Below are 18,463 nucleotides of genomic sequence, written 5' to 3'. Positions count from 1 at the left end.
GATAAAGACACAAAGCTATTCCAAAAAACAACGAGCAACAATTCAAAGATCATTCTACAAAGGAGGTGTCAGATCATAAACCCAAAGTGCTGCGCATTGTGGAACGATGGAAAAACCCTCTGTTTGTGTTTGGCAGCCCGTATGTTTGTTTTCATTGGTCATGTATCGTTTCTAAGGGTGTTGTCTAGGCGTTGGGTTTGTTTCCTTGGGCAAGGATGCCAACATTGGTTGCCATAGGCATCTCCTCACGTTGTAGAGAGAAACGTATGTGGACATAAGAAGGGTATTTGGGTTCGATCAAAAAACATACCATGACTGAATTGAGATTTTCCTTTCATATAGTAGTATAATATAATGTGATTGGAGAAACACTTTTGAGTATGTAATTTTTCAAATTAAAAAAATAATAAATCAAGCTACACTTTCAAAGAGAACTTTTGAAATGTGAGTATTGATGGTAGCTTGGCTGCAATGAGCGGCATAATAAAAACTCTTGGCTACTGTGAGGAATGTTTGCATGGTTTCAGAGTCAATAGTGTCTGGTTTCTTGAGAAGAACTATCTCCACCAACTGCTCCATAAAGGGATCCACTTCTTCTGGTCGAGTAATCTCTCTGCTCTCCTTCCCATTTCCCTGACCACATCAAAGGAAAGACAGTAGTAAGCTTTAGTAGGTAGAAGCTACATTAGCTTATGATCACTCTTCTGATCTGATGTGTTCTTTGTCTGGTAATAGTTGTTGCATTTAACCAAAAATAAAAATGACAAAACTACACGGGTGCTCACACACACACACACATAGAGAGAGAGAGAGAGAGAGAGAGAGAGAGAGAGAGAGAGAGAGAGAGAGAGAGAGGTTTTAGTTTGAGAGCAGTTGAGAGCAGTACCGTGGAAGTAAAGAGTGGGCGAAGTTTGGCACAGATAGCATTAGTGAGATGGATCAAACGCTTATACTGAGGGTGGCTGGAATCCTCTTCAAAGACGATACGTCCGGCACATAAGTTGATGATGTTCACGAGTAACTCTGCATCCCCAAGTTCTCTTTCCTGACTCTTACCTTCGTCCTTCTCATGGCACCAGCTAACAAGCCAACTGGTCCACTGCACCAAAGCCCCAAGATACAAACAAAATTCTCAGTTACAAAGTTAGAAAAACGATAAATGGAACCAAGCGGATCTGGTAATGGTTCAAGTGGTAGAGAAGAAGAGTTCTAACCATGGAACTCAGGTGTTGTCGCACGTCTAGGTGGTGCGCCATCCGGATCTCCAGAGAAATGGCGTCAAGGGTTCTGTGTAGGTTTTCCACCAGTTCCTTTCCTGTTGTCTTTGACTCAGCTTCCCTGATCCTGTGCATAATTACAAATTAAATAAGTGATCTCATTAATTTATTGTATATGATCCCTACATAAAACCCAACTGGGGTCAAAAGAGATAGGCTAGAATGCATGAATCGGTGCACAGTTGACACATGCAAAAACAAACAAGCAGGCAAAAGGATCATGAAATTAACATTGGAAAGATTGCTTTGGAACTTTCTGTTGTAGATAAATATTCCTCATCTGCTATACTGCAATCTCATCACTCTACACTTTAACTGTTGACTCTAACAGTGAACCCCTTTCTGGGTTGTGATGTAACAAGTGATATGAGGTGCAGGAATATCACGAAGAAGAAGATCTCTATTTATATTACTTTTGACAATTCTCACCTAACATCATCATTGGCTCCCATGGTACTCATGTAGTTGAAATCGTTGAGGAAGGCCTTCTTCACTTCCGTGGTTGTGCTTTCCATCTCCATAAAATACGTCACTGCCTCTATGATCACACTAGATTTGGCCCATGACAGTCGCTCAGGTGCCCTTTCGGGCTCATAGATGCTACAGGCAGAAAGAAAATACGCAAGTAGAAGTTCTCTACTTCCAAGATCGAGTTCTCCCAGGTTGCATTCCCTAAACCAACTGATACACAGACCACATTCATGACCACATTAACACTTGTATCCCTTTCAATTATTGGTATTTCATAGCTAGCCGCTAGGGTTTGAGTTTCTTTGGTTCTCACCTCTGCATGGTAGTCCATTCTAGCTTATGTAAGGATTGACACTTGTTGAAATCAAGCATTGCCAGTTCAAGATAATTGTTGTTGTTGACGTAAGGCATCCTACAATATTTCCAAATAAAATTAAACAAATACAAGTTATACTGTCATTATCTAACTTTTCAGTAGGGTTTAGAATCTAGGGTTTTAATGACCAAGAAGAAAAGAATCTGGGTTTCAAGAATTGTATTAACAATGAAACAAGAAGAAGAAGAAGAAGAAGAAGAAGAAGAAGAAGAAGAAGAAGAAAGAACCTGTAAAGTGTCTTCCCAATCCAAACGTCATTCCCTCCACCATAATGATCAATGTAGAATCTCGCCTCAATTCGCGGTAAGCTTGCGTACCATGGTACATCCAGAGCGTATCCAACCTGAAACATTTCCTTAAGTTCATACATTAATTCTTTATATACTTAATATGGTATGTCCAGTGCTTCAATTATATGGATATACCTCTCCAGGAAGATCTTTTGTGATAATCCACTTGTCAAGTAGTTGGTTGTTTGCCCGTTTCTCTTTGAGGAAGTTAGACGAGAATATCTTTGCTTCTCGTAGTATCTGTTCTTCTGGGAACAGAACCTGGGAGGCTCGGTAAAGATTAAATATACCTGTAATTGCCTGATTCGATTGACCGGCAAAACAGAAGAATTCCCCATTCTTGTAAAAATTCCGGAAACAATCTGTAGATGAAGGAAACAACCAAATGTCTTGTTAATTCCATTAGAATTGTAAGGGTGATCTAATTCTCTCCTTTCTGAGAATCTTTATAAGTCTTGTCACCTGGGGAAACATCGTAACCATGTAATCTCATCAACCTGAAACCCATCGCTGTGTCATCAATATCTTGGACACTAGAATTTCTTGCCCAACATATGCCATCCTCGGTCCAATATCTGCCAATATTTCAAGAAATTGTGGTATTAATGGGACAATGGAAAGCTCATTGAAGCAGGTTTTGATTATAGACCTATAATGTATAATACCTGTGTACATGACTGACGCATTCTTCAATTTCTGACTGAAAGAATCTTGCGATACCAAGGCGTTCCAGGCGATCGACAGCCCAAATGTGCTCGAATAAATCGACCGGATAGACATTAGGAACTGGAAAAAGAAAATAGTATCAGTGAGAGCAGATAAAGTGATTCTAACTGTGAAAAAACAAAAGAGAGAAGTGATTGTTTACCTCCTCCATTAAATGTTTCAACAGCTCTTTGAAGGTATGCTAAGCACTTTTCATCTTTGGTTCTCATAAGTGCATAAGCTGTGGATGATGGAGAAAACAAAAATGATCCATCTGGACTTTGTAGTTTGATAAGCTTTTCCCAATCCAATCCAAACATGCCTTCTATGCTATGGAGAAGAGTTGTGGGCACTGCATGCATCATTTCCCATGGAATCCTATATCGTATATAAACATTTATTGCACAAATACTATAAAGATTTCCTAGCAAAAAAAATAATTAATAAAGCCCTGACTTTTGTCACAAAAGCTTACTTAGTGAGTTTCAAGTTTTTCTTTTCATGAATATCTTGAAGGAATGGTGTATCTCTTGGAATTTGCAAATTTTGTTTTTCAGCTAGTTCCAACAATGAAGGAAATGCTATTTCAAAGCCTATTGGCATATGCTCTTCATCTTCATTTTCGAGCTTCGACATGTTTTCTCTAATGAAAACCATACCTATAGAGGAAAAAAAAATTAATCCTATATTAATCTTTAATTAGTGCATGCAATCAAAATCACATAAAATATAAGATATACAATGAAGGATGCTATGAGAAATAGTTCATACATGCATATTAATTATACTCTATACTAAAAGCAATAAGATTATGCAGTGCGTATTATTATTGCGTATAAAACATTCAAGAACTGTGCAAGCTAGGGTAAATATATGTAAACTTTCTCATAACTTTGAAACTGGATCACAAGTTTTGAATTAATTCTTCCAAATTTAATATGCATGCACATGAATAAATATCCATATATTTACTAATTACGGTATAAGCTATGTTTTAATCGTTGAATGTGGATACCTTTTTCACATAGTCTTGGATAAATGTTCCATGACTTCAATGCTATGACACATGCTAATGTATTAAGTATTCGATCATGAGCAGAGAATTTATCACAATCTCCCCAAGAGCCGTCATCGAATTGGTTTTCCACAATCCATTGAATGCTGGTTGGAAACTGTGGCACACCCTTTTCATTAATATCTTCCACCATTGCAACCCATGCAGTATCATATGCCGATACACTTATCTCACCATCTTCCATCGATCCCAAAATCGCTTTAATAGTCTTTATTTTCTTGTTTATCTCCTTTGCAATATGATCCTTCATTAAAATTAAATAATGTGAATTTATAATTTGAGATTAAAAAAAATCCACAACCAAACAAGCATCGAATTACCTGTGATAATACATCATCGTTAGCTTGAAAAGGATCTTTGTGAACATTCTCAAAGAGTTGCTTTTGTGCTATCAAAAGCAAATCACTGTCAATATCTGATGTTTATTCTTTACCAAAAAAGTATACTTCAGAATTATCAAAAAAAAAAACATTTGAAGAAAATGGACATCCTTTGTTACCTTGAGGGACAGTTCTGGATATGGTATTCCATCTTGAACTCAACTGATTGAGGTAGGGAGCTACTTTATGATTTCTCGTCCCAATAGACCAAAAACCTAAACATTCCAATTTAATTTCAAAATTAGTTGAAAATATTTTCTGCTTACGCGAGAGAAGACAAAACAACTGATTCAGCGACCACGATACTCCAGTCATATTAGCTGATCAGGTGGACGTCAGCTCAAGATGAAAATAAAGAATATGGTTAAAGATTTTCCAACAAATCTCGTAAGAATCGAAACAAATGGAGAAAAGATAAAAGAGACTACGATGTCGTCCGGACCAAAAAAAAGTACTTTTTTTTGTTACCAAGAAAGACGATAAAAAGACACAGATTTGAAAGGGAGATGATCTTTAACGATAACAGGAAAATAGGATTGGCCGGGTCAGGAAGATTTGATGCGTTGTCTCCGGCGAAACAATCCAATTCAAACTCTCACCGGAAGGTTTCATCATCAGAACACTAAAATTTTCCAGTGGCCATGCATGCATCAAAACTTTCTCATGCATTAAAACTTTCCAAACCCTTGGCCGGAAAGCAAAACTTAAAAGAAAAAGAAGGATGAGAAATGATTAAATGATTGAAGATTGGATTAAGAACAATGAAAGTGTTCCATCAAGATAATCTGATCATATCGTCGATCTCCAGGAAAGAAGGGAGATCTAAATATCTCATCATGAAGAGATTAACCGGCCTGAGTAACTCACTCACCGTGAAAGGAGTGCTGCAATTCCGAAAGAGCGAAAGGTCTACTTCGGTGGCAGTGAAGAACTGCTGGAGAGAAGCTAAGAAGAGTAACAGTCGAAGCCATTTCTCGCTAGAAAATATTAGCAGAGGGTGAAGACTGAACTGAGAAGGAGAAGACAAATTAAAGGGCTTTTATAAGGAGAAAAGGACAATTTCATCTCCGTTTTCCTGGTTCTCTTGGGTCAAAGTTGTTCTTCCATCACATGCGTTAATTTTGTTGATTAAAAGGTCTTCCAGATTCCAATCTCATGCTCTGAAAAGCACATCTAGAAAGGTTGTTCCATGAGATAGATTCTCTCTTAAGGCTGTTTTATGGTCTTTTAAGGCGGAGGATCAAACTCATTATTTTATGGGACATATTGTCGCAATATACGAGGCTACCACCACTATATTAGAAGTACATCCACATTTTTCTAGGCCTGTGACCGCAATCGCTATAACGCTAATGATGATGACGACAAAAGAAAAAACACTAGCTCATAAGTGAATTACGTGGACCCTAGTGAGTCACAAGAAACAGATAGCTTTTTCGTTTCTTTGTAAAATCAGAAATTAGTTATCTATCTATTCCACCCAAAGAAAAAAAGACAATGCAAGATATACTTAAAGGAATTTTTTACAGGCCATTTCTAACAAGGAACCGTCCTTACATCACATCTAAGGGTTATGATTAAATTAAATTTCTTACAAGGATCCATCCTTACATCACATCAAAGGATTATGATTAAATTAAAATAGAAAATGTTTTATCTTGTAAATCTAACATCAACCCAGTGATGTAGATGTAATGAGAGGACACATGTCACACATCCACCTAGAAATGATGGTTTATTTCCTTACAAGAAATAGACCGGATAAGCTTCCTATACTAAAGGGCCAAATTTGGAATTTGCATATTTGAAAATTTTGCATGTTTAGTTGGCCCCTTCCTTCCTTTTTTGACCTTAATAGAGTTGCGACCCCATTCATTGGATAGAATGCTTCTCAATTCTTGTTGAGTTGAGGATTTTTTAGAATTTTCCCTTTGGATAATATATTTTTCATATATATTGCATGTTCACCGAGATATAAATTTTTTTACAAACAACTAAAATAAAACTGAAATATATAATTAATTTGGGCATTTAATTTTTTTGCATTTTGGTGAAATATTGTCTGGTATACATTGAATAGCCATGCTATGTATTCTGACACTTAATTTAACACAGGTGCAATGTTTGAGGCTCCGTATCAAATTGCAAGGCTATTCAATATTTCTCAGGTGCGTTGAATATATAAACGTCTAATACAAGAATCCTACCATTTAGATGCCATATAGTCTGGGAGATGTAGTTAATTGACTATAATGAAACTTGAACTATCCTAAAATGTCACTTCAATTATGACATGGGATTAAATCCCATGCTACTCATTCAATGAATAGGAGCGCTGAGTGTGTGAGACATACAGGATTTGTAGATTAGTGCACTTGTCAAAGAAGAGACAGCTAGAGGGTGTTGGGGAGGAACTAGCTAGGAAGAATGGGAGACAGCACATGATACTATAGTAATAGGTATACTATTTACTATATATATATATCATATCATATCATATCATACTATCATATGAAAATATAAACTCACATTTGTTTAGTATATATTTTTACTAGACCAAAATACCCTTATACTTACTGTGTGCAATGGTATTTCTTCTCTCGCTGTTGCGTAAGATGAATTTCCCTCCCAAATTCATTAGTTGGATTATGCATTGCACCTTTGACCCTAGATATGAATGGTACCGAATCTCCGATGTTTACTACTAACAAAGGATTGTGACAATGGAGTTTTGAAGTCACCAGTTTTGTTTAATATTGTCTTGCAAAAGACCATGACTATGCAATGGCACTTCTTCTCTCGTTGTTGCATTAGATGAATTTCCCTCCCAAACTCATTAGTTGGATTATGCATTGCACCTTGATCCTAGATATTAGGTGTTTATGAATGGTACCTAATCTCTTATGTTTACTGCTAACAAAAGATTGCTACAATGGTGTCTTGACCCACCACACTTTGGTATGCTTCGCTGACTTGCTCGTATTTGGTAAGGGCATCATTCCTGATGCGACTTGTTTAAATTATATATGGAAGGGTTTGCTCGCTTCCTTCTTGCTGACGATTTTATGTGAAGGTCTACTTCTCTTACGATTTCGGTAAGAAGATTTTCACTTCAATAGTGTAATTCCTACCTCTCGTGGGTAAATGTTTTCTTACTCCGGCAACTTCCTCGGGAGTATTGTCCCTCACGTGAGGGGTTAAAGGTCTGTTTTAGCTGTGAAAGTTAGGGTTTTTACCACAGGTAAGTTTATATCTTTTCTAAGTTGTGACCGTAATACCTCATGCCCTAACATCTCATATGGACCGTATCATGCAAGGGTTTAACAAATAATGAAAAAGAGACAAGAATGATTATGGAGTTCGACAATATGCCTATTCTCCGGGATTCAGGATTGAATCCAACTGCACTAAGTATAGGATGTTACAGACAAGAAGAAGAAAGGAGAAGTTCACGAATACACCTGGTACAGGCAACAAAATGCCCTCAAACTACCATCGAGTGATCGCCTTTTCCTATTGATCAAAAGCCCTCAACAATCGTCGTCAAGATCCAAGGAAACTCAGAGTTGCAGGTTATCGAAGACGGCAACCATGGACGAACTTCAAGAGAGCTCCAAGAAACCCGTAGAACTAAAACCTCAAAATCAGAAAAATCAATTGCATCTAATCACGAACCAACCCCAAAGCCTCTCATATACAAAGGCTTAAACCGAATGAACCGAACCGGTTCACTTGTTACATGACTTAGAAGTAAATGACCAGATTACCCCCCAACAATCTCCCCCTTAATCTGTACATCCAAAATGACTATAGTGAGTTGGATGACAACCGTCATCATCCAAGTGTACCTACACACACAAGACAAAAGAAACCACACTACAAAGCAAAATAAATATGCAAAATACCTAGACATGCACTAACCATGCAACACTAATGACTCCAAGCAGATACATCATGCAACAAACTGCACCAGGTAGAGAAACCCTAACCATAACTCACAATTCACAACTCACTCATATAACTATGAAGAGCAAACATGCACACACCAGGCATATATCTCAAAACTGAGATAAACAGAATAAGAGTTATAAAAATTTGGGTAGCATCTCCCCTAAAACTGCAACATATGCAAAACCTGATAAACAAACACAAACATACCTAGACATCACCACACCATAGATAAATGAAAACAAAGTATACAATCTCCACAAGAGATAATAACCCACCACATAGACTTACTCATGCTAACCAAAGCATAATAAATATATGAATTAAAACAAGTAAGACTTTAAACAAGAGACAAGTATAACTTCAAGAAATCCATGGTGATATCCAAAAAACAACCTAGATTAACAAAACCTCACAACATCAACAGATGAACAACATGAATCCTGACATAATTGTCAATGCCAACACACCCATGAATCTACAAATGCTTACAATATAAGCCAAGTCAAGTCTAAACATATCATATGATACATAAAAGAACTTAACCAACCTAGAGAAGAGAGATTAGAACAATTCAAATATATAAAACATGACAATGATCAATAAATATTTAACACATGACAGCTAAGATACATTTAACTGAATAAATTCCAACAGGTTAAAATTCTAATGATCCTTATCAAGGAATAAATTCAGATAACTAAGCATAAATCTCTCCCCCTCAATCAGTAGATTCCAAAACTTAGGAAATTCCTAACAAATCCATGTATTTTCATTTCAAAATTCTGATTTTAAAACCTTTCCCAAGGAATACAATCATGCAATCAATATGTAAACCACATAGATGCAGATATAAGACACAGAAAATAAAATGAGAAACTAAAGGCGACTGTCAACCTAAAATGCAAATACAATGCAAAAAACTCAACCATCAAGTCTTATTTATCAATGCCAATGGTATTCAAATGAAATCACAACAGGATTCATTAACAAGTCATATTTTCAAATTCAGTTGTTAAAATGCCTAAAGAAGTTGCAAATCTTTCTTTCTTCCACATTAAAGTAAAGAAAGACAACAAGTATCCAATTACCCATTAAAATAATGAAGAGAGTAACTCAGGATAGCAAACATTCTAATAGCCTTACATTTAACCAACAAGATGAATATATTCTAAACAAACCCAAATAGGCAATAACACTCCTCAATCCATCACTGGCTTACTACCACTACTCAAACTAGGACCTCTTCACCCACTCACCACACATGATGGGCACAAGTCACAACTAGACACATCCAGGTCACCTAGAGTAGAAACCAAACCAGAGATAAAAGAAGTAAACTCAATAAGACTTAACAACTCTGACCTACAAGACCAGACTCAATGACCACATAAAAATATATAATTGCAAACAAGACATAATCTAACCAATAAAACTGGTGCAAGTCATCTAACCAGACAACTCAATAAATTTGACAATAACTACTCCCAAATCAAAAATCATACAAGCTGACAGACCATATCCCATGAATCTCATGTGAACCCCAACCTGTGAGGACACACCCTCTTGACAACACTTATGTCAAGACCAGCACCAATGCTGAACTGGAGAACAAACCTCTCCCCCTGGAGACCAACCTCTCCAAACACTTGACAACATTGTGTCAAAAAACCAGCACTCATGCTAAACATGGAGACTATACCTCTCCAAACACCAAGGATACACCTAATGCTATACCAAGTGAAATAGGAATTTCCTCATGTGTAACCAATTGTATTAAACAGTCTCAACACCACCTATTACCACTCTAGCATTACAAAACTCAGTCAGACATGTATACCAATGCCAATAAAAAAGCATCCATGAGAGTACAAAAAACAACAACAAATACATAACATACCATCACTATCATAATTGGTCAAGAATTCTCACACAACAAGGCATATCTTAACCAATAGAAAATCAGGCATAAAACATGTTGTCTCAGATTTATGAAAATAAACAGCTTCCTTATACAAGCATATCACCTTAAAGATAAATAGACCACCTCCTTTTAACAAAGGAACAAAATAGGATAAACCAAAGTGTGCTAACACTAGGTCTATTTATCTAACACAGAAGGCACCTAGGTCATCAAAGGACCTCAAACATGTTTATTTCACCAGAATTAGGCACATTATTATTAGATGTCTCATCTTCTAGCAGTTTTCTCTTATATGCAAAACAATTTTTCTTAAAGTGTCCTACTTTCTTGCAAAAGAAGCATCTCTTGAGGTTTGCATCAGACTTGTTGTTCCCATTATTATTCTTATTGTTATTCTCATGACTTTCAAATACTTTTCCCTTCCCTTTGGGTCTCCTTTGTTTGTAAGAGCCTTTACCCTTAACAAACAGATTCTCCCCACTGCCCTTAGTCATACCAGAAGCCAATAGTTCAAACTCCCTATTCTTTAAGGCATCAATCAGTTGTTCTAGGGAAATGTTTTGACAGGCATATTTGATTGAGTTCTTAACAACAAGATAATCATTATGAAGTGAATTCAATAGGATAATAGATAAGTCCTGATTTTCCAATTTAGTCTTCTCCCCTATATTGGCTAAGTCTTGAATCAACTTCTTAAATATATCTAGGTTCTTGTCAAGGCTGATTGTAGGGTCCATCTTAAACCCATACAACCTCTCCTTCAAATAAATTTTGTTACCTAGATTCTTTTTCTAATAGATCTGTTCAAGCTTATTCCAAACTTTAATAGGAGTATTGTCATCATCATCAAGACACCTGATAACCCCATCAGTGATGTTCCAGAGCATGCAACCAATGGCATTCTCCATCACTTTAGTCCTCAAGACTGGATCAATACTTTCAAAGAAAGCATCTGGGTCATCTATAGATCTTAGGAGCTTTTGCTGAGCCATTAAGGCTCAAACCTTCCTCTTCCAAATCCCAAAGTCCCCTGTGCCATCAAACTTCTCAATATCTACCCTAGAACCCCCCATAGGAGTATCCAAATTTAGGTACCTAGGATTCCCCCCTAGACCTACTACTCTACTAGAGCCTGTGGTAACCACACTGGGAGGAGTATCCTCCCCTGGTAGACTAAAACCCTTACCTGGCTCCACTTTGAAGCCTGTATCAAACACTAATCAGTATACAAGAATACTATTCACAATACTGATTAAACAATTCTAAAAAATAAAAGATTATTCTAACAAAGAGTTAAATAATCAATATTAATTAATCACAAAACCATAAGCTCAATTTATACAATTTGCAGCAGCCTTATAAACAGATGTTAACACAACAAATCAATACATACCAAGTATTAAATCAATATTAACAAGAAAATTTGGACAGTAGATAGTATAATCAAAGAAGCAAGAATTAATGAGATTAATTAAACCCTAAGCATATCAGAATTACCTACTTATACTCAATTGTCACCCAACAGGTTGCAAACACATTAACAGAGTATACCACGATTATATGAAACACATTTAACAGAGGGTTTTATAGAACCGAATCATAAACATAGCACATTCATAACATATGAAATAAATAATTTCATAAGGTTAACATTTATGACAGAATTGTATAGAGACTATAAGAACCGAATGGTTAATTCATATATCGAGGGTATAGGCAGCGAAAGAAATTTAAAGAAATTGAAATTGTAACCTGAGACAATCTTAAACCGTATAAGCAAACCTTCAATTTAGGGTTTAGATGATTCAACAATACCTAAATGAAGTAGGGAACATGAATGAGATGGCTCTGATGCCAATCTGTGACCGTAATACCTCATGCCCTAACATCTCATATGGACCGTATCATGCAAGGGTTTAACAAATAATGAAAAAGAGACAAGAATGATTACGGAGTTCGGCAATATGCCTACTCTCCGGGATTCAGGACTAAATCCAACTGAACTAAGTATAGGATGTTACAGACAAGAAGAAGAAAGGAGAAGTTCACGAATACACATGGTACAGCAACAAAATGCCCTCAAACTACCATCGAGTGATCGCCTTTTCCTACTGATCAAAAGCCCTCAACAATCGTCGTCAAGATCCAAGGAAACTCAGAGTTGCAGGTGATCGAAGACGGCAACCATGGACGACCTTCAAGAGAGCTCCAAGAAACCCGTAGAACTAAAACCTCAAAATCAGAAAAATCAATTGCATCTAATCATGAACCAACCCCAAAGCCTCTCATATACAAAGGCTTAAACCGAATGAACCGAACCGGTTCACTTGTTACATGACTTAGAAGTAAATGACCAGATTACCCCCCAACATAAGTCAATCTTATGCTAAAAAGACATTGATCCACTCAATCCATTTAGTAGTTGCAAGCTCTATTTTCATGGCATAACTCTTTTTTTGTTTTGTGTTAATGGTTAGAAAAAGCGATGTCCTTTATTTAATTTCTACCTAATTCACCTCTTTGTCTTTTGGTGCTTTTTGGTATTTTATTGATGTAGCACGGTGAACAATCCAGATGGAAGATTCATCAATCCAAGATGCTGATGACCTCTATATGCCAAATTTAATCTTGAGTCAAAACTATCAAGGCGATTCTTTTGGAATCAACTCATCAATTGACTGGACCACAATAGTAATTGAGAAAGTCTTTGCTTCAAAAAGGATTCCAGGTGGAGCGGTGGCAAGCTCATTGATCAATGCATGGAAGGTACCCCATGAAATCGAAGTTCGGTGTCTAAAGGAAAATATATTTCTTATTAAACTTCAGAATGAGGTAGAGAAAGTTTTGGCTATAAAAAAGGGGTCGTGGCTTGTGAAGAATTTCCCATTGCTGATGCAAGATTGGGTACCTGAAATACCACTGGAGAACTAGCCTTTCAACACTTTTGAAATAACCATGTATGCTACAAACGTCCCTCCGCACTTGTACAAAGAGGATATTGCAATTCAAATTGGAAGCAAAATGGGAGCAGTAAAGTCAGTAACTATCTCTAATCAGCTCAGAGATTTGCGGAAACCCATCAAAATCAGACTTGAACAAAAGGTTGATCAACCTTTTAGACCTGGGTTTAGAGTCAGTGGAGACGATGGTTTTAAGTATTGGATAGATCTTCAATTTGCAAAGGTACCTCTATTTTGCTACTACTGTGGGATTATTGAACACGAAGCTCGTCAATGCCTAGTGAAGGACCTTATCAAGAAACAAGGGTTTCCAATCTTTTCACAGATTTTCGAAAGAGCTGCAATTCAAATATGCAATACCGATTTTGGTGATTGGGTGAGATATGGAAGTAATTCAAGCAAGCTTCCAAGAGAGAAATTACAAAAACTTCTTGCTAAAGCTATTCTGATCGAGTCCAAGTTGTTTTTGCCGGCATCTGCAGCAAACCGACACATTACTCTTCCTTCACACATACATAAGCTAGTGTTTGATCTCCTTGCACCGCCAGAGAAGATACAGATTGGAGATTTAGGGTTCATGGGAAGCTTGTCCCCGGCACTGTTGCTGAATGAAGCCCTAATGCACACATTCTTTCCACATCAACTTTTTGGCAACGATGCCAATTCAGCCCTACTCATCCAATCATGCACAAATCAAAATCCAGGTATGTCAAGGTCCACCAGGGAGCAAGGTAATAGGCAAGATCAAGAAGGCCCGTTAAGACTAGCCCATTCTGTTAGTGGGCTAGTAAAATTAACTGAGGAGATGGATAACTCTATTAAAAATAATGATCTTATAATGGATGTTGAAAAAGGCCAAATCTCTAACCCATTAAGAAAAATAAAAGGAAAGGAAAAAATGGGCTACGAAGCCCATGGTCTTGAAACAGAAATAAACCCATCTGCAACACTTGACGGAGAAATCCCAATTGAAAGACTTGCTCAACTGAATAAGGTAAGACCTTTTTTGCCTCATGTTTTATGTGCCTCAACTTCTAAAAAAGAAGTTCTTGAAAATGCAACGGATAGTGATCAAGGAAGAAACCTTGATACTACAGAGGCAAATCCTCTACTAGTGGTTAACTTTAGTGAATTAGGCCAAGGAAACATGATTGAAGAATCAAAAACGGCCATTGCAGTTTGCACAAAAGATAATTATTGTGACTTCGGAACAGCCAAATCCTTCCATGCGTTTTTCTTTTATCAACATTGAAGAGTTACCTGCATCAAATGATCTTACAATAATGGGAATCATATATGCAAGAGAAGAATGGAAGAGGACTTGCAAATAACAAATTGTTGCTTATATCTCAAGATATTACGTAAGTGTACGTATCGCAATCAAGTAATAAATGATAAGTAGAGTATCGATCCTACGGAGAATTCTATCCTTAACTTTAAATGTAAAAGTAAAATTGATTTAAACAAGATTAACAAGATTGATTTGTGATTGACTAACTAAATAGCCAAATGACAAGTAATTAAACTAAAGAACTAAATTGAGCAATAGAAGGAACTTAGTGAGTGAAGAAAGTGTTGGGAATCAAGTTTCCCTTCTCCTGAATTTTATATTGCAAATACTAAAATAATACTACAACCCCAAAATATATTAAGAACCTGGAATGAAATGGGATAATGGTATTTTCCAATACACATATGCTTAGCATCCTAATTCAACATCTCCATATTCCTATGAAGAATTAAAATATGAATGCAATTTAAACCTAATCCCAATCATGGCAATGTGAAGTAATTGAGTATTCCTACCCAACCTACTAATTAACACAAAATAATTAAAGATTATACTAACTCACACAATTCAGCAAGCATCTAGACTGCATTAACCTTCCAGTTAACTCAATCATAACAATCGTTCATGAAAGATTCATCAAGAACCAAAATTAATCAATCAATATATATCATGCTGAATTCATTGACAATAAGTTGTATTGCAGTAAAACTAAAGAACACATGATAGTTACATCTCAAAATTCAGGTTTAGGTACTACTATCATCCCAACACAGCACAACTTTAGCCCATAACAGAAATCAAAAACACAGCAGTAGTTATAGTTAACATTAAGCTAGAAGATAAAAAGATAGAGTTATAAAAATGAAAAGAAACTAAAGCTTCAATGCTTCCACAAGAGCTCCAGCCTTCTTCTCCAGTAGATCATCTTCTCCAGCAGCTCTCCTTGCTTCCGCACGAGTCAATTCTGCCTCTGGTTTCCTTGGTCGTGTCTCCTCTCCTCTCTTTTCCTTCCCCACGTTTTTGCCTCATTTTCTCCTCTTTTCTTCCCTTCTTCTCCCCCAAAGTCCTAGGTTAAAATTGGCTTGTAGGATTAGAACATTTTCCTTTGATATCAACGGCTGAGATCTTTCATGGAATGACAAGAAGAAAGTCCATTAAGTTAGCCCTTTTTAGTCATTTCCACTTGAATTGGATCTAACAATATTCTACTCCGTATTGCTACAGCAAACTTTACAGCAAAGTTAGATGACAGATTCTTCTTCTATTCTGGATCTTCACCTACATTTTTCAAGAGAAAGAGGAATAATCAAATTCATCCATTAATCTGAAGAGAAATTCATGTAAGAATGACAATGATGACCTATACAAGATACAACATGTTAAGACTCAATAAGACAACATCTAATGACTACTAACACTAAAACAAAGATAAAAATACTCCTAAATCAAGCCATCTCAAGTATAAAGTTATCAATCTTAACTCTATTTCATAGAGTTATCACAAATCAATTTAAGAGACTTAAGATTTCTGATGTCCTCCAGTGTTTTAGTTCAGAAGCACTCTGAAGGTCTCTTATTTTGACAAGTTGAAGCACCGAGCTAGAAGAGTGCTGAAAAATTAGGTTCTGCAATAATTTCCACTTCATCATTGAATGGCATCTCAGCAAACAGGGTGAGGAAGGCTGCCCTAAATCAGCCCCCAGGTGAAAAATGGAGCTTCTTGTGTGGAATAGTCAAGGGTGTGATCAACCCTTGACTAAACAATATTTGCATAAGATATGCAAATTGTCTAGATCCAGTTTGGTTTTACTTCTTGAAACAAAACAACCTAATATTGCAATGGAAAGATTATCTACGTCTCTAGGATATGCTGACAATTTCTTTTTGAATCCAATAGGACAGTCTAGAGGTACAACCCTGCTATGGAATGGTAATGTTTCTCTTACTTTATTATCTGCTTTAGTCAACTAGGCAAAACTGTTACTACACCTTGGGTAGCGCTTGGAGATTTTAATGAACTTCAAAGTAATGTTGAAAAATGGGGGGGGGGGGGGGAACCAAAATCACAGAGACAAATGGATCTTTTTAGGGACTCAATCTGAATCTATGGGCTTCACGAATTAAAGTGTACGAGGCCAAAGTTTTCTTGGTCCAATAAAAGGAGAGGAAAAGCTCTAATAAAAGAAAATCTTGACAAAGTATTCTGTAATTCACAGATGCTTAACTCTTGTAGGGGTATTCATGCACATAAAATGGCTATGGTTGGGTCTGACCACACTCCCATTGAGGTCACTTCAGCAAAAACTAAGAGGAAACCTGTAAGATTCAATTATGAAACCAAATGGGAAGAATATAGTGACCTTCAGGAACAAATTATGAAGGGTTGTCGCCTTTGTCCTTCAACATAAAATATATCAATGTGCCAAATCTCTTAGGGCCTATTTGGTTGTGGGAATCTAGAGATTTCAAATCTCTGGACTCATAACTCGATTTTTTAACCTTGTTTGGTTGAAAAACATGGGCCGATTCATAAATCCGGTGATTTCAACTTTTAGCCTAAAAACATGAATGAGCTGAATCCTGGGGTTGTGGTGGAATGAATTGATTCTACCCTCACTACAAAAGGCGAGACATCGGCGGATTCACGCAGTAATCTTAACGGAACGATAACCTCTAACTACCCTTGCGTTCTCTTTATAGACGGTGGTGCTCAACGTTACCTGAAGCTCTTCGTTCTCTGAAGCTTGAAGTGCAACAAGCGAGTTCAGCAGTAGCCATTACTCCATCATCTCTTGCACTCCCAATTGATCACATAAAACTATATTCCTCATCACCGTCGTCATCCAACTAGCGAGTTCAACAATCTCTCCTACTTCCAATTGATCGCCCAGGAACCCTCTATCGAAGGTAGGATTTTGAATCTTCTTTTTACCATGTTACCTTCGGATTTATATGGCTTTCTCTTGTATCAAGGGTTTTGCAATCTGTTTGTATTTTAGAGGAAGAAGAAAATACAAGTAAATAGAGTTACAAAGTTGCAGAAATAAATCTTCTTTTCATCTCTCTTTATCATTTCATTGATTTCAAAAATTAAGGCTTTGATTTCATTGATTTCAAAAGTTAAGTAAACAGAGTTACCTTGGAATGTTACCCAAAATTTGAAGATTTTAGGTATCAGGTCTTCCATAAGAGTTGGTCTATTTCTGTGCCTTCTAAGTAATATGCTAAACATAACTTCAATGGATGCTTTGTTTTGTCTTGAACTATTGCTAAAAACTATTGCGTGTGTACTAAGATGACTTTATGTTTTTAATGGTGAATTATGTGGTTTGATAAATTTGTTGGCTTTGATTTTCTGCAGGACTGAATCAAATCAAAGGGATAAAAGTGGATATAGATTCAGTAGAGAACAATATTGTGAGTCATCCCTTTCACAAACAATTGTATTGTTCGAGACTGTATTGATGTTGTTGATTTGTCTTGCCATTATGAGTTTTGAAACAATTGCTACTGCAACTTGGCTGATTTGGCTATTAAGTTATTTAGAGTGCACTATGAGTTGTAATTTTTAAATTCAAATTTTCTTCTTGTTATAGATCTCAATCTGTGTTGGGCTTTCTCTTTGAGTTAATGCAATTTTTAGTTGTTCATATTTAGAGAGCTTATAATTCTTATCTTAATCTTGGCATTTTTCTTTACTATATTTATTAGACTTCTACCAAATTATGCTGTAAATTCTTGTGTCTAGGGCTCTTGGTCCAATAAT

The 18,463-nt window shown here is 36.5% G+C and overlaps 1 pseudogene; it reads right to left on the bottom strand.

The window, feature by feature from the left end:
- Window positions 1-411: 411 nt before the first annotated feature.
- LOC149028550 (ent-copalyl diphosphate synthase 1-like) lies at window positions 412-5,545 on the bottom strand (annotated as a pseudogene).
- Window positions 5,546-18,463: the final 12,918 nt, after the last annotated feature.

Source organism: Hakea prostrata, chromosome 1 (genome assembly GCF_041222555.1).
Source record: "Hakea prostrata isolate BN-2017 chromosome 1, UWA_Hpros_2, whole genome shotgun sequence".
Taxonomy (NCBI): domain Eukaryota; kingdom Viridiplantae; phylum Streptophyta; class Magnoliopsida; order Proteales; family Proteaceae; genus Hakea; species Hakea prostrata.
The sequence above is the reverse complement of the archived record's forward strand: the minus strand, read 5'-3'. Positions and strand labels throughout refer to the sequence as shown.